This window comes from Lutra lutra, chromosome 4 (assembly GCF_902655055.1).
Source record: "Lutra lutra chromosome 4, mLutLut1.2, whole genome shotgun sequence".
NCBI classification, from domain to species: Eukaryota; Metazoa; Chordata; class Mammalia; order Carnivora; family Mustelidae; genus Lutra; species Lutra lutra.
Genome location: NC_062281.1, coordinates 27,950,392 through 27,967,631, shown reverse-complemented (window position 1 = coordinate 27,967,631; position 17,240 = coordinate 27,950,392). Strand labels below are relative to the sequence as shown.

General features: G+C 33.0%; 1 long non-coding RNA gene across 2 annotated transcripts in view; it reads left to right on the top strand.

The window, feature by feature from the left end:
* LOC125099329 (uncharacterized) overlaps nucleotides 1-17,240 on the top strand; it is a 291,963-nt gene that overhangs the window by 202,056 nt on the left and 72,667 nt on the right. The window lies entirely within an intron of this gene.

Genomic DNA, 17,240 nt, shown 5'->3' with positions numbered 1-17,240 from the left:
ATATTTGAAATTCCAAAGCATAATGTCTACCTAGTTGAGTATAGGAATATTATATAATAGTTTAGTTGGCTAACTCATTCTTCAGTTTCTCCTCCAAAATTATAAATAATAGTCTCTCATTTATTTCTCATAGTCTGATTTAGACAAGTCCTCAGATCAATTTTTTTTTTCAATTTTACACATACAAGTTTGATATTGAACATTTAAACTTACCACTTATTCTTCTTCAGGGAAGACAAAAGTAATTAAACCTTAACAGGGAGACCACTATTGAAATAAAATATGAAATACACCTTTTATCTGAATTTTATACATGTTATAGCTTTTTTTTTTTGGTAGCTGGCTATTTATCTATCTTTAAAATAATCTCATGTAAAAATTTGTTGATTAATTTGGATGCTCAAGTTAGAAAGTTATTTATATTCCAGTAGACTCAGATGATTTTAGAGATGTACTAGCTGATTCCCTATTAAAGTGAGCTTTGCATAATTCCCACTGACTTTTCCAAAGAACAACTTTCTTTTTTCATCTTTCTGCTGCCTGTAAAAACTCTAACTGGGGTGTCAGCTTGAAGAATTTGTTCTACTGAAGGTACATAATGGGTTCATGGAGGAGAAAGTTAGAGAACTACTAAAACCAACATTTTTTCCTAATAAAATGATTTTTTATTATTCTGTTATAACTGGCAGTTTGGTGGTGTTAGGTCCGTTATCAAAGGAATGAGACTGAGACAAGGTGAAAGTTATTTAAAGTTTTATTGTATGTCAAGTATTAGAAGTCAGACTGATTGGACAGGGGAACGAGACTGAAACAAAAAGTTTTGCAAAGCTTTATTCTATGCCAAGCATTAGAAGTTAGACTGACCGAGTCAGGCACCCAGGGCCGCCTCCGAATAGAGTGACTACCCCCAGCTTACAGGCTCAAGAATCGACTGACTGACCATTCAGGGCCGCCTCTAAAGAGAGCGGCCCCTCCCCATCTTACAGGCTCAAGAATTGATTGACTGACCAGTCAGGGCTGCCTCTGAAAAGAGTGACCCCTCCCAATTTTACAGGCTACCTTTTATAGAGCAAAAGCCTGGCCATACATAGGTGGCCAATGAGATTGTAACATTGCATAGTCATGTTAGGCCACATGCAGGTGGCCAGTTGAATTACAATTTACCCTATAGTAGCTGTTTGAACTAACCTATTACTCTGGTCAGAATTGGTGCTCAAGTTTGGCGCCCAAAAGGCAAGGTTTACGTTCTTTGGTGGTTAGGGAGACAGTATGTGTGCTTTTTACTGATTGGATGTCTCCACCTGGCCTGGCTCGTCCTTGAATTCTGGGCTCTGTTATTAGGAACTGGCCGACCATATTTTACTGGTTTTCCAGACCTTCTTCTAAGTAAGTTTCTCTGGGGTGAGCAGGGTCAGTTTAAGTTTTACTGTACAAACAACAAAATGGCTTTTAACCAAGATGGAGTCACCCTGGCTAAATAGGTCCTTACAGGTGGCACTAATGATTTACTTTAGGATATATTATATTTCACCCTGATCCTGAAACCAGAAAAAGATACCACTAAAAAAGAGAACCACAGGCCAATGTCCCTAATGAACATAGACTCAAAAATCCTCAGCAAAATACAAAGAAATCCAACACAGTACAAAACATTACAATCCACACTGCACTAAAAAAATCATTTACCACATCAAAATCATCAAGTGGAATTTATTCCTGGGTTGCAAGGGTGGTTTAATATTTGCAAATCAATGAATATAGTATATAAAATTAATAAGAGAAAGGTTAAAAAACCAAGTGATCATTTTTATAGATGTAGAAAAGCCATTTGACAAAGTAAAACATCCATTCATAATAAAAACCCTCAACAAAGTGGGGTTACATAAGAAAGCCATCTCTGAAAGTCCCACAGCTAACATCATCTTTAATGGGGAAAACAGAACTTTTTCCCCCAAGGTCAGGAACAAAAACAAGGATGTCCACTCTCACCACTTTTATTCAATATAGTACTCAAAGTCTTAGCCACAACAGTCAGACAACAAAAAGTAAAAAAAGGCATCCAAACTAATAAGGAAGAAGTAAAACTTTCACTACTTGCAGATGACATGATACTATATGTAGAAAACCTGAAGGACTCCACCAAAAAACTACTAGAACTAATGAATAAATTCAATAAAGTCACAGGAAACAAAATCAATGTACAGATATCTGTTGCAATTCTATACAGTAATACTGAGATAGGTTAAAGAGAAATTAAGAAAACAATCCCGTTTATAATTGCACAAAAATTAGTAAGATATCTAGGAATAAGCCTACCCAAAGAGGTGAAAGCTCTGCACTCTGAAACCTGTAAATGTTGATTAAAGAAATTGAAGATAACACAAAGAAATGGAAAGATATTCCATGCTCATGGATTGGAAGAACAAATATTGTTAAAATATCTATTCCAAAGCAATCTACACATTTAATGCAATCTCTATCAAAATACCAACAACATTTTCACAGAACTAGAACAAACAAATCTAAAATCTGTATGGAATCACAAAAGACTCCAAATACCCAAAGCAATCTTGAAAAAGAAAAGCAAAGCTGGAAGCATTGCAATTCCAGACTTCAAGTTATATTACAAAGCTGTGGTAATCTAAACAGTATGGTACTGGTAGAAAAATAAGTACATAGGTCAGTGGAACAGACTAGAAAACCTCCAAGTATATGGTCAATTAATCTTCAACAAAGCCAGAGAGAATATCCAAAGGGAAAAAGACAGTCTCTTCAACAAATGGTGTTGAGAAAACTGGACAACAACATGCAGAAGAATGAAACTGGACCACTTTCTTACACCGTACATGAAAATAAATTCAAGATGGATGAAAGACCTAAATGTGCTGAAACCATCAAAATCCTAGAAGGGAGCATAGGCAGTAATTTCTCTAACATTGACCATAAAAACATTTTTTAAGATGTCTCATGAGCCAAGGGAAACAAAAGCAAAAATAAACTATTGGAACTACATTAATAAAAAAAAAAAAAAAAGCTTCTGCACAGCAAATGAAACAATCCACTAAACTAAAAGACAACCTATGGAATGGGAGAAGATATTTGCAAATAATGTGTCCAATAAAGGGTTAGTATCCAAAACATATAAAGAAGTTATACTTAAAACCCAAAACCAAATACTCCAATTAAAAAAGGGGTGCCTCAGTGGGTTAAGCCTCTGCCATTGGCTCAGGTCATAATCTCAGGGTCCTGGGATCGAGCCCCACATCAGGCTTTCTGCTCAGCAGAGAGCCTGCTTCCCCCCCGCCCCTGCCTGCCTCTCTGCATACTTGTGATCTCTCTCTCTGTCTAATGAATAAATAAAATCTTTTTAAAAAAGGGCAGATGATATGAACATTTTTCCCCAGAAAACATACAGATGGCCAATAGACACATGCTAAGATGTTCATCATCACTTACCATCAGATAATGCAAATCAGAGCTACAATGAGATATCACCTCACAGCTGTCAGAATGGATAAAATCAACAACACAAGAAAGAACAAGTATTGACGGTGATGTAGAGAAAAAGGAATGCTTATGACCTGTTGATGGGAATACAAACTGGTGCAGCCACTCTGGAAAACAGTAGAGAGTTTCCTAAAAAATTTAAAAATAGAACTACCTATGATCCAGCAATTGCACTACTGGGTATTTACCCAAGAATACACAAACACTAATTCAAAGGGATGCATGCACCCCTATGTTTATAGCTGCATTACTTACAATAGCCATCCTATGGCTGCAGCCCAAGTGTCCAACTGATGAATAGATAAAAAGATGTCTCTCTCTCTCTCTCTCTCTCTCTCACACACACACACACACACAGAGGAATATTATTCAGCCATAAAAAAGAATGAAATCTTGTCATTTGCAACAACATGGTTGGATCTAGAGAGTATAATGTTGAACAAAATAAATCAATCAGAGAAAGACAAATACTATATGATTTCACTCATATGTGGAATTTAAGAAACAAACTAAAGGGGGAAAAATAGAGGATATATTCTTTTTTTTTTTTGCATTTTGAGTAGGACAAAAAAGGTATTTTTAACAAAATGCATTTATAATTTTTCCAACTGGAAAATAAAAAGCTATCTATATCTTAAGATTACATGAAAATATCTTAAAACTAGTAATCATATGGTTTAGGTCTAAACAAAGGTGTTAGTGTATTGTAACCCTATATCATGTATATGTGAGTTATATTAGTTTTATAGTTAAGTATCAACATACTTTTAGAAAGTTAATTTTCACATGGTAGTACCATCTTTTCATCTCCATTAAAATTCATTTTTTACTAAAATGTGGTATAATGAATAACTTCACTATATGTTTCTATATATATTTAAGCTTATTGCATATACTATAATTAAGATAGAGTGTTCAGACATGAAAATATATCATCTTAGTCATGTATTGTCTCATTAGAAAGTCTTTTCTCAGTTGTTATATTTTTTCAATGTTATTATTATTTGCTTTTCTAATAGGCTCTAATCAAGAAGCCTAAAAAAAATATGGCTAAAAAAACCTCATAGAGGTTTCTTTCTCAAATTATAACTTTTGAAATGAGTGGTCAAAATGTAATGACTCTGCTGAACATGGTTATTCAAGGATCTTTGTTTCTTTTCTATGCTATTATTTCACCTTTTGCTGGAGCTTTGTCCATACTTACTTTTTCAATGATGGTTTCTGGAATATCCAGGATCATATCTCAAGAAAAGGAGAGACAAAATCCAAGGAGAGATTTTCTTTTAATCAAAGGAGATGAAATCGTTACACAACTCTTAGTTTAACCTCTATTTGTGTGAACTTACGCATATGGTCTGAAGTAACACTTAAAAAAAAAAAAAAGAAAGGAAAATATAGTCTATATCTATGTGGCCACAGGTATAGATTAACTCTCTTACTAGGGAAGAAAGGAAGAACAATTTTTAATCAACATTTCCACAACTAAATATGACATTTTTCAGAATTTAATCTATGCATATATAATTTTACACTGGAGAGCAAAAATTATTTTGATACACATTACATTAAATATAATTAATTTCAATTAAGTTATTGATAAACATTTTATTTTGATATTAAATCAGATAGTGCACCTTTAGAAGTTCTCTGACTATGAAGACATATGCAAGAAATTATATTTTATTTGTATATCTTTGAGCATAGAATTGAAAGGTGAAACAGGTAGATTTTTAAATTTGGGTTATATTAAGTTTAAATATATCTGGCTTATATTTGTGGGGAGGTATTTTCTGACACTTCCCCAACTGTATTGGAGTTTAATTTTTTTTTTTTTTATCACCATAAGATCCTGGGCATAAGATGATTTCCTTGTATTCCCATATCAGTAAACAGTTCTTGTTTCTGTCCCTCTCTCCCTCAGCAGGGACACTCAAGGAATAACAGTTATATCTTCTGAATAAAGTAATTTATCAGTTCCAGTTTTTATACCTTTCTTTTAAATACTAATAGTCCCCAAAGGCCCCTGTAACATAGTATAAACTCTTCCATGTCATAATTCTACCTCATAAAAGACAAGCATAGTGATCTCCTTGGTAGTGGAATTAAAATATATTATTGCTACCTTATAACTTATTATGGCTTCAAATTTCAGAAATGCGAAGAAAGAAAAGAAAGGTAATTGTTTTAAGGATGTTTGATTACTTATTTTACAGTGTCAGTACTAACAATAAAATATTGTATTTAAACACTATAATTACTTTTGTTTTCTAATTAATTTAATCTATTGCCTATCTATCACTATTAAATAATATCTATAGCCATTAAGTAATAATTTTCAGATTTTCAGAAGCAGTAATGCTTGTATTTTTATTTATCAGAAAGCTTGAGAATGCTTCAGGTTGGCAGAAATGTTTTTGTTTTTTTGGAATTTTTTTTCCCTTGCCCAATGTGGAAAGCTAAGTCCCTCAGTTGCCTTAGGTCATATATGACATCTCTGTATTAGAATGTGCATGTTGTCAATGATATCTATTTCTGAATTTCTGCACCTTTATGTATTCCAATGTCATAAAAATTGGGCAAACAACTGTAAACAATGTATGTTTCATTACAAAGTAAAATATGCACCTGGAATATAAAATTCTTGTTAACAGTATACATGTTTTTAAAAAAATCTCCTTAACCTCAAAGAGAAACAGATTTCACTGATTGTCTTTTTTGCTCTTCTAGCAGTTATTTCTATAACACTAAATTATGGGTTCATATATCTATTATGACCTAGGAATTCTAAAATTATTGAAAATATTTCCTTTTTTTAATTTAAATTCAACTAATCAACACATAGTACATCATTAGTTTCAGATGTAGTGTTCGATGATTCATTGGTTGCATGTAACACTCAGTACTCATCACTGTTTCTACACATTTATTTGATAAAGAATTTGTATGTAGATTATATAAAATATTCTTATAATTTTATAATACAGTAACAACAGAAAGATTAGGCAAATTATTTCAACAAACATTTTACAAAAGAAGATATACAAATGTCCAACAAACTAAAAAGAACATTTCTAAATTCTTAGTTATTGGGCAATACAAATTTTAGCCACAATGAGTTATTAGTACACACCCTTCAGAAAAACAAAATTTTAAAATATGATGATCTCCAGGTGCTGGTGAGGATATGGAGCAACTAGAATTTTCATATACCTCTACTAGAATAAAAATGATAATTTGAGAAAGTGTTATATTATGAATATAAGCTTTGTTACAATCCAACAATTCCATACCTAGGTATTTATACGTGAGAAATAAGGACAAACATCCAAATGAAATATTGTACAGGTATACAGAATTTGTATTCATAAAAACAAAAACTGGAAAATGTATATGTTTATTAACATAAGAGTGGGTAAAAAGTTATGACATATTTACTCATTCGAATACTATTCAGAAATAAAAAGGACCAAAGTACAAAAACCAAATAATATGGATCATTCTGAAAAATAATATTGATTAACAAAGCCAGAAACAAAAGTATACACTGTTTAATTTCTTTTATATAAAAATCTATAAAGGTATATTTATTGAAACAGGATAGAGATCATGCTTTCCTGGGCCAAGGGAATAGAGGATTCAATTGGGATAGAGAATAAAGAAAGTTTTGTGGGATTAAATCCTACAGTATTTTGTTGTGGTTTCACAGGTGTCTGAATTTGTCAAAACTCATTATTTATTGACACAACTTTAATTAGTTGCTTACATTGGCCCTTATGTCCCAAGTAGTGAACACTGATAGATTTTAAGGCAGATCATCAGTCCTTTGTGAAACAACTACTTAAATGGATATCATTACAGGTTATTCAGTCAAGAGCAGAATCATTTTTAAGAATGTGGTGGAAGAGCTGCTTTTCTAGGCAAAGGTCCTAAGCATTGTCAGAATCTGTCCATGTTCCTATTCCAATCTTCATGATCATACTCCTTTATAAACTTAGCCCTAACTTTAAAGTAATTCTAAAAAGATGTTGCAGGTTTGATAGTTCAATTTACATTGTAATTCAGCCACCCACAGGATTAGACTTTAAAACTTCAAGGCTACATGAGATAAAGATTTATTTTAGAGTAGTCCTAGAAGCTTTTAGATTTCTTATACAGACCTTGAACTAAATATGTCAAACTCTGAGCTCATCATTTACTTTCCCCAAATTCTGTAGAATGTATTATAAATAGGAGCAACCAATCAACAACTTTTACTCCTTGTTTCTAGTGTTTTAAAGCAGTGCAAACTTAGTCACCCAAAGTCTTCTTTCTATCTTTACTGGATGATAGATAATAGAAGTAACTACTTTATCAGTGCATACAATGGACTAACTGCTCCTTAGCTATTGGTTTGGAACGAGGATAATAAATAACTTAACCAGATTAGAGAAACAGTTTCTCTTAACAGACCAATTTAGGAAAATCATTCTTAGGATTCTATTCCTCTGCAAACATTTCTGGTGTCACAATTTCTGCACCAGCCAAGGGGGATGAACAGATAACATATGTATGTCCTAACAAAGAGCATGTTCTTCAGTATTATATAAAACTTTATAGATAAATCACTATGCATAATCTACTTAATATTCCAAGTTTCAGGTTTCTCATATAAACTGATATATACATGACAAATTATCTTGTAACTTTGTCCAGAGATTAAGGTTAGACTCCATAATGAATATTCACCTTGCTACCAAGATTTTTAGTCAATTTATTGATGTCAACATATTAATAGAATATCTTTCTAAGTAATATACATAATATCCTGAAATTAGTGACTTCTTTTTCATTTTGCATGATGTATAGTCTGATTTTTATAATAAAATACACCTTGAGAAAAAAGGAGTCAAAGTTTTATATTAAAAGGATGGTTAACGGGCGCCTGGGTGGCTCAGTGGGTTAAAGCCTCTGCTTTCAGCTCAGGTCATGATCCCAGGGTCCTGGGATCGAGCCCCGCATTGGGCTCTCTGCTCAGCGGGGAGCCTGCTTCTTCCTCTCTCTCTGCCTGCCTCTCTACCTACTTGTGATCTCTGTCTGTCAAATAAATAAATAAAATCTTAAAAAAATAAATAAATAAATAAAAGGATGGTTAAACTATGCATTGGATGCATAGTCTCCCTAAAATATACCTCCTGTTCTCCAGCTGAAATTCTACTATTTGTGTTAGTGTTGGAATACACATCTGAATGTAAACCATGCTCCTTTCTCTTGGGGGCATTGATATTATTATCCTTCTTGGTATTTAGTATCTCATGGATAAGCTCAGTTTGTCCTCTTTATTAGACAGAAAGTTCATGATTTTTCTTCCCTACTAGAACTTACCAGTAGAAATAACACAGAAATTATCCATCAATATATGATAAGATACATTGCAGTAATGATAGCTACAGCAACAACAACAGAAAATCCTCTGAATTTCAAAGGTATTTATTGCTCATATAAAGTTTACTGCAGCTTCTGGTTACTCTTCAGAATAGTTAGTTATCCTTCAAGTGATGGCTCCATGTACACCTCCACAATCATTGGTGCAGGGCACCTAGAGACTTGTACAAGAAATGACACATTTTCATAGAGAGGTGACAAGCATCACTTACACTCCCATTTCTTCGGCCAAAGGTGGTCAAAATGTGCACAGTTCTTAGGGCAAAATAATGCAACCTGTGGTTGTGCTGAAAGTAGAGACATGAAATTATTGGTGAACAGTACTAATGTCCACCATACTAGGAAGCACACTTTTTTGGCGAGTGTGGGGGTGCGAAATGAAGGAGCTAATGATTCAAAAAGAAAACTTCAGTAAAAACTTGGCATGTCCAGGTGATTTATGTGTTCTAAAAAGAAGAGAGTGGTTTCTTAAATAAGGCAGCTAAACTTATCTTATTCTATGAATCATTTCCACAATTTAAACAGGGAGCCCATAGTTCTTTTTGCCTAGACGAATGTGCAGGCTCTACTAACACATTCCCTGAAATGAAATCTAACATGGTGAGGGAGAGTGGAAGTGGGATAAAATATATAGTTATAATTTTGATTATGATGCATAGTGAATTTCACAAGTTTTATTTCCAGAATGATTCTATGAAGTTAAATGACCTTGGAGTAGTCTATTAAGGACAAGTACACATCTCTTATAACATTCTGCAGTTATTTAAGCCACCCTGAATTTCCCTCATGATAGGAAAATGTTATCCTCTTCCCGTTGATACCTCTTTGTTATAAGAGTTTGGGCTATTTGTCCCAAATCTCCCAGCTAACTCTGTGATAGAGATACTATCCGTGTTCAGAACATTCAAATCCAGTCGAGTCAAGTGTACCCTGATATTATCACAGTCTGTGGAAAGGCCACCTATTTAAAAATTATTCCTTAAAGCTATGCCTATATGGAGTTTCTGAATATACTTTGCAGTAGAAATAGCTATGTGAAGTACTTGAATATAAAATAAAATATCACCAAAGGTATTTTGCAGTAGAGATAGCTATGTGAAATACTTTGAATATAAAATAAAATATCACCAAATGTTATTACAAATATAACATGTTAAATCTAAATAATTATATATATATATATGTATGCACACACACACATATTCATTTGTTTACAAAATTAAATATGTGTTTATTAATTAGAAAATATTCTACCAGCGTTTGGGGATATATTGTAGAAATAGACAAAACCATGATATCACAAGTGTTTACTGGGAGCATGTTATAGCAATCTAAATACATAATAATGTATCAGGAATATAGTATTGTGATTTTTATGAATTTTAGGTGAATTCATAAAGCTACTAATAGTTGCAGAACAGTATTTATTAGGTACTAACAGAATACCTTCAAAACATAACTAAATCTTTAGCAAGTGATAAAATATAAGACATATACACCCCCGTATATGTACCTGTATACACACACACATACAAACACTGGAATATTATTCAGTATTAAAAAAATGAAATCTTAACATTTGCAGCAACACAGATGAATCTAGAGAATATAATGCTAAATGAAATAAGCCAGTCAGAGAAAGACAAATCATGCCATATGTGGAATTTAAAAAACAAAACAAATGAACAAAAGAAAATAGACAAACCAAAAAACAGATGTTTTACTATAGAGAACAAATGGATTATAGAGGGAAGGTGGGTTGGGGGATGGGTGAAATATGTGAAAGGGATTGAGAGTACACTTATCACTATGAGCACTGAGTAATCTATAGCTTTGTTGAATCACTATATTTTTACACCTGAAATTAATGTAACATTGCATGTTTACTCCACTGGAATAAAAATAAAAATAAACTATAAAAGATTGATTTAAATATCTATTTCACTGTAAGCTATAACCATTTGAGAACCTGAATGAATTCACAGTTAGAAATTAATCACCTGTTCTGCAAGAATATAGTAATATTCTTTCTCTAATTCATTTTCATCTGAGTATCATTATTTTTATTTACACCTTATCTCTTGATAGTTTCCCACTCAAAAAGAAAGGTCACTGATATACTCTTTCTGTTCTTGAGAAACCATATTTCCTTCCATTAAAATAAAAGAATTTACTTGAGAATAATAGATTTTACCACCTTTGACAAATCACTAAAATTAAAAAAAAAGAAGCTACATTTAAAATCACTCTTCCGAAAAAGAGAGTTTGAACTTGCCATGTCTAAGGCAGGCAATTAAAATTAATATTTAACATTCAGAAAGTTAAACAATCCATTCTACTTCATTTTTTCTCAGATCTAGGGTCATTGGTTTAATACAAATGGATGAGGGAATAGAAATTGTAATTCAATTATATTGTTTCTTTCTTTATAAAATAGAAAAAAATCTTGGTATATCATTAAATGATAAAATATAATAAAGTGTTTATTAATCAATGGAATGATGGATTATAAAATGGTATGTCAGCTTTTAATGAGCTTTAATTGAAAGCAGCAGCTGGACCTGCTGGTTGATCTTGATGTAGAGGAGCAGCTGGGTCTGCAGTTCCTTCAGTGACCATCAACCCACCTCTCAGAATCTGTTCTCTGGGTCGCCTGACCTCTGAAAATAAACCTTAACAAACACATATGTTTATAACTCACATTCTGCTGTAGGTGTGGTTTATTTCCTTCATGATAAAGATACCCAGTGACCCTTTTCTTCAGTCAATAAGCCACCCTCACATGACGATTTTCACAATTATTTCTATGATTTGATTTCCAGTTCTAGAATTTCATATACATGGAAAGTTATAGAATGTACTGTTCTGCATTCACTCAACATGTATGTGAGATCCATCCATGCTGTTGATGGTGTCAGTTCCATGTGTGTGCAGTTCTCACATGTAATGCTAAACTATATTACATTGTATGAATATAACGTGTATATTTTTTAATCCTTTCACCTGTTAATAGACTTGTTTATTGCTTCCAGTTTGGGGATTTTATGAATAAGCTGCTACAAAAATCCCTGTAGAATTTATTTCTATATGCTTTTATTTCTTTTGGTAAAAATGTAAAGTGAAGTTACTGAAGCAAATCCCAGGTCTTTTCCATATTGTACAAGAGATTGTTTGTCTTCCTTATATGACAGAATTCTTTGTTGACAGGATTGTTTTGTTGTGTGTGTGTGTGTGTGTGTGTGTGTGTGTGTGTGTGTTTTATACTTTATAGATGTTGTCCCATTGGCTTTCTCCCTTTTTAAGGAAAACCATTTTTTTTTTCTGTATAGTTGTTCTCTGGTATTTAATAACAATCTTTTATTTCTGACAGCTATCTAAGTTTTCATTGTCTTGATTTTTCAGCAGTTTGAGTATAATTTATCTGGATGTGATTTTCTTTGTTTTACCTTGATTGAAGTTCACTGAGCTTGGATCAGTAAGTGTGCAGTTCTCACATATTTTGGAAAATTTGAAATCATTAATTTTTTTTAACCTGCCTCATTGTCTCTCATCTTTCCCTAAACTCCAGTTGTACATATGCTGACTATTTCAAATTGCAGTACAGGAAACTGAGAGTCTATTTGTTTATTTATTTGTTTATTTATTTTTAAAGATTTTATTTATTTATTTGACAGAGAGAGATCACAAGTAGACGGAGAGGAAGGCAGAGAGAGAGAGAGAGGGAAGCAGGCTTCTTGCTGAGCAGAGAGCCTGATGTGGGACTCGATCCCAGGACCCTGAGATCATGACCTGAGCCGAAGGCAGTGGCTTAACCCACTGAGCCACCCAGGCGCCCCGAGAGTCTATTTATTTTTAAAGCTTTTTTTTTTTTCCTCTATCTTTCCTGGTTTTAAAATTTCTAGTGGTCTGTCTTGGGTTACAAGGTAACAAGACTATTACATTGGATAACAGTCATGTTTTTGTGCAATCTACAGTAGGATGTCAAGCCCATCCATTTTGATATTTTACTTCTCAGTTCTAGAATTTCCACTTCCTTCTTTTGCATTACATTCACTTCACAATTGTGATTAAATCAAACATTTATTCAGAGTATTTTCCATTGAATTTTTCAGCCTCCTTAAAATAAGTGCTTCAAATTCTCTATTTGTAAATTCCAATGTCTCACTCATGGGTTTGTTTGTTTGTTTGTTTGTTTTTAATTCACTTACTTTTCTCCTGAATATTGGTTACATTTTCCCGTTTCTTCACAAGTACAGCAAAGTCTGATTGTATACTGGATGTTGTAGATGCTTCATTTTTGAAACTGGGTTTTGCTAAGTTCTTTCAGCTTTTTAGTTATTATTCACTGGCACTGATTTCTCTGAAATATTCCACACTTTAGTACAAATCAGGATCATTTAAAGATGTGAAGGGAGTTTACACGCAGATTTTGGAGACTTTCTCTTTATCTCTTTTTTCAGAGTGTTTATCCCCTCTATTCCACCTTGTGTTAACTTTGTCCTCCAACTCTTCAAGCTGGTACACTGCAGATTCCTATTGGACTTCCAGACATCTTGCATGACTTCTCAGGGTGGCCTTCAAAGAAAAATCTGCATACATGATCATTCCCCCTATTACAACTCCACTCTTTAAGGATCATTTCTTTCCCAATTTATACCTTTTTTTTTTAATCTCAGAGTGCCTTCAGATATATAGATATACCTATATCTATATCTATATAATATATATTTTTAAATTCATATAGGATAACTGTTACCTGTAGGAAGATTAGTTAAATACTAGTTCAGTCATCATTACCAGATACTGAAATGCTCCTTCTTTATAATTAAAATATTTATAGACAAAAATAGTACTAAACAACCTAGAAAATTAGGATTTTTTAAATTAACATATAATGTATTATTAGCCCCAGGGGTACAGGTCTGTGAATCATCAGGCTTACATACTTCACAGCACTCATCATAGCACATACCCTCCCCAGTGTCCATAACCCAACCACCCTCTCCCTACTCCCCTCCCTCCAGCAACCTTCAGTTTGTTTTGTGAGATTAAGAGTCTCTTATGATTTTTCTCCCTTCTGATCCCATCTTGTTTCATTTTTTCCTTCCCTACCCACCAAACCTCCCATGTTGCCTCTTAAATTCCTCATATCAGGGAGATCATGTGGTAATTGTCTTTCTCTGATTGATTTATTTTGCTCAGCATAATACCCTCTAGTTCTATCCATGTTGTTGCAAATGGCAAGATTTCATTTCTTTTGATGGCTGCATAGTATTCCATTGTATATATACACCACATCTTCTTTATCCATTCATCTGTTGATGGACATCTAGGTTCTTTCCATAGTTTGGCTATTGTGGATATTGCTGCTTATAAACATTTGGGTGCATGTGCCCCTTTAGGGTAAACACACAGTAGTGTGATTGCTGAGTCATAGTGTAGCTCTATTTTCAACTTTTTGAGGAACCCCTGTGCTGTTTTCCAGAGTGGCTGCACTAGCTTGCATTCCCACCAACAGTGTAGGAGGGTTCCCCTTTCTCCACATCCTCGCCAGCATCTGTCATTTCCTGACTTGTTAATTTTAGCCATTCTGACTGGTGGGAAGTGGTATCTCATTGTGGTTTTGATTTGTATTTCCCTGATGCCGAGTGATGTGGAGCACTTTTTCATGTGTCTGTTGGCCATCTGGATTTCTTCTTTGCAGAAATGTCTGTTCATGTCCTCTGCCCATTTCTTTAAAATTGGGATTTTATAGAAGAATTTAATGGAAAGACATGGGGAAAAAAGCATACCCTATAGGTAATGAAAGCTTCTCATATCCCCAACTTTTAATTATTTGTTACTGTAACCAGTTGTTTATTTACTTATTAAGAAAAAGACATAGATGGAGGAAGAGAAGGGAATGTTACAAAAAGATTCTTCAGGAATACCCCTATGTTATTTAGACATGTTAGTCTATTTAATGATTTTTAATTGTGTCAGTTCCTGGAAACACAAGAAACAAGACAGAATAACTGTCTATAGGAAAAGCATTGTCTCATAGAGGAAAAAGGAATAAAATGTTGTTAGGTGCTACACACATTGATTTGCCCATATAGCATACAGTGTGGAAAACTAATGTGAATGATTCAGTCTTGTAAAGATGAATGGTTGTCACTAAGTCATCATAGATGAGTTGGTGCAGGATTTATATTACATGGTTTTATTAGGTATTTCCCTGAGATAATGTGATGGGGAAATTATAGTTTGAAAAATAAGCATGCACAAAGCTTAGAACACCCTGAAAATATACATAATATTCAGCAAACAGTAAGTAATTTCTCATTCTTAAAATATCAAGAAAGCTAGGTTGAGGAGAAGCTATAGTTATTTCTGGGAACCTGATCAGAGAGATGTCTTTGTGCCAAGCTGAACTGTTTGAACTTTATCTATTAAACAATAGTGGTCTATTTTAGAATTTCAAACAGGTAAATATTATGATCATATCTTTCCTTTAGAATGATCCATTCGGCATGGTTTAGAGGATGAACTGAAAGGTTGTGAATTTAGAGACAGAAAAGTCCGTAAGGGTGCATTTCTAACAAGCCCAACAAGAGATGGTGATGGCTTGAATGCAGGCAGTGTCAATGTGAGTGTGGAGAAGAAAGTTATTCCTGGAGTTAAGAAGACAGTAAAGAGAAGTAAAAAGATAGAATTGAGACATTAGCAATTAGATGGCCCAGGCAAGATAAAAGGGAAAATCAAAGCAAATGCCCATACAGTAGGGATTGAACAGAACATCAAAAATCCAGATATTTCTTCTCTTTCCCTTTCTCCTTCTCCTTCTCTCTCTCCTTTAAGCTACCTGAGAGAGATCTGCTAATCAATTCCATTTCTGAAGATTTCTTCCATATGGGTGTCTTATCTTTTAGATATCTTAAAATTCAAAATATCTTTAGAAGTTTTCTAAACTTAAGAGTAGAAAAAAAAACCCAAATCATATTTTCATGTAACTGTACATAAATAGGTTTGTAATGTCATCAGTAAGGAGATAACAGATACAATATTCCCCCTAATGAACAGACTAAAATTATTTAAATTTATCCATATGTCCCTCTAAATATTTCAGAAAATAGTATTTATTTTATTTCAAAAATCAAAAATTTTCAATGGGTAAGAACCTATTTTTTAAAGTCTTTATTTAAAAAAATTTGATATAAAAAGCACTTAGAACCACCTCTGGTACATCAGATGCACCAAATAGGCATTTGATAAATGATTGTTGTAATTAATGAAAATAGTTATATTTTGAAAATGTAGGTTTTTAAAGATGTAGCAAATACTCAGTAAAATACAAAATGAAACCAGTGTTTTTCCATTTACTTTTACCATTTTGAAAAAAAAAATCCTTTATAAAAATCTTTTTCAGCAAAGGTGTATTTATCAAATTCAAAGCTGTGTTCTTTTGGATTATCCGATTTTTTTCAATATCTAAGAGAAGTTTTAAAAATGCCAAAAATTGGTATAATTTTTCAATAAAAAACATATATATGTATATATCAGTATTTTTATAATGTACCCTAAATAGTTTTCTCTCAAATCTAGTAGTAATATTCAATAATTGATTTGACTCCCACATTTTATAGATGATTTTTCTTCTTAGACTTCCATAGAGATACTGACACTGAAAACAGCAATTATTTCAGAGTAGAGTTTATATTTATTCAGTAGTCATAGATATAGATTGATTTGTTCAGCTATTTGAACATCTCCATTCTGAAAAATAAATGTAATTTGCCAAGACCGTTGATTAACTAATAAGGTTCAAGGTTACATACTGCTAGCTCCCTGGAGCTCCTGATTAGAGAGCGGTGACATGGGCGGGCAAGTACATATTCCATTCACTACTCTAGAGCAGTCTAGGATAGTGATGCATGTAACATTGGTGTCAATATATTTCATTTGGACTAAGACAGCCACTTTGCAAACTCTGATTCTTAGCTTCATCTGAATAAAATGAAGCTCCCAATGCTTAGTGTATTGATAATGTTAACTTAATTGAAATTTGAAAATATGTTGTATCTTTTATCAAATCATGGCTCAAACGGGGGTATTCTTAAGCTCATAACTTAGCAATTTCTAAAATTCAGCAAATGTTTTAGAAATTTCAATAATATTTTGACCAGTGATCCATCCTACAGCTTGGATTATTTGCTAAGATATTTTATCACATATAAGATAAAAATAATAGAATTTTACTCTGTATTTTATTAATAAATTGCTTAATCTATTAATTTATATTTTTATACTAGTTGGCAAATGTTTTAATTATA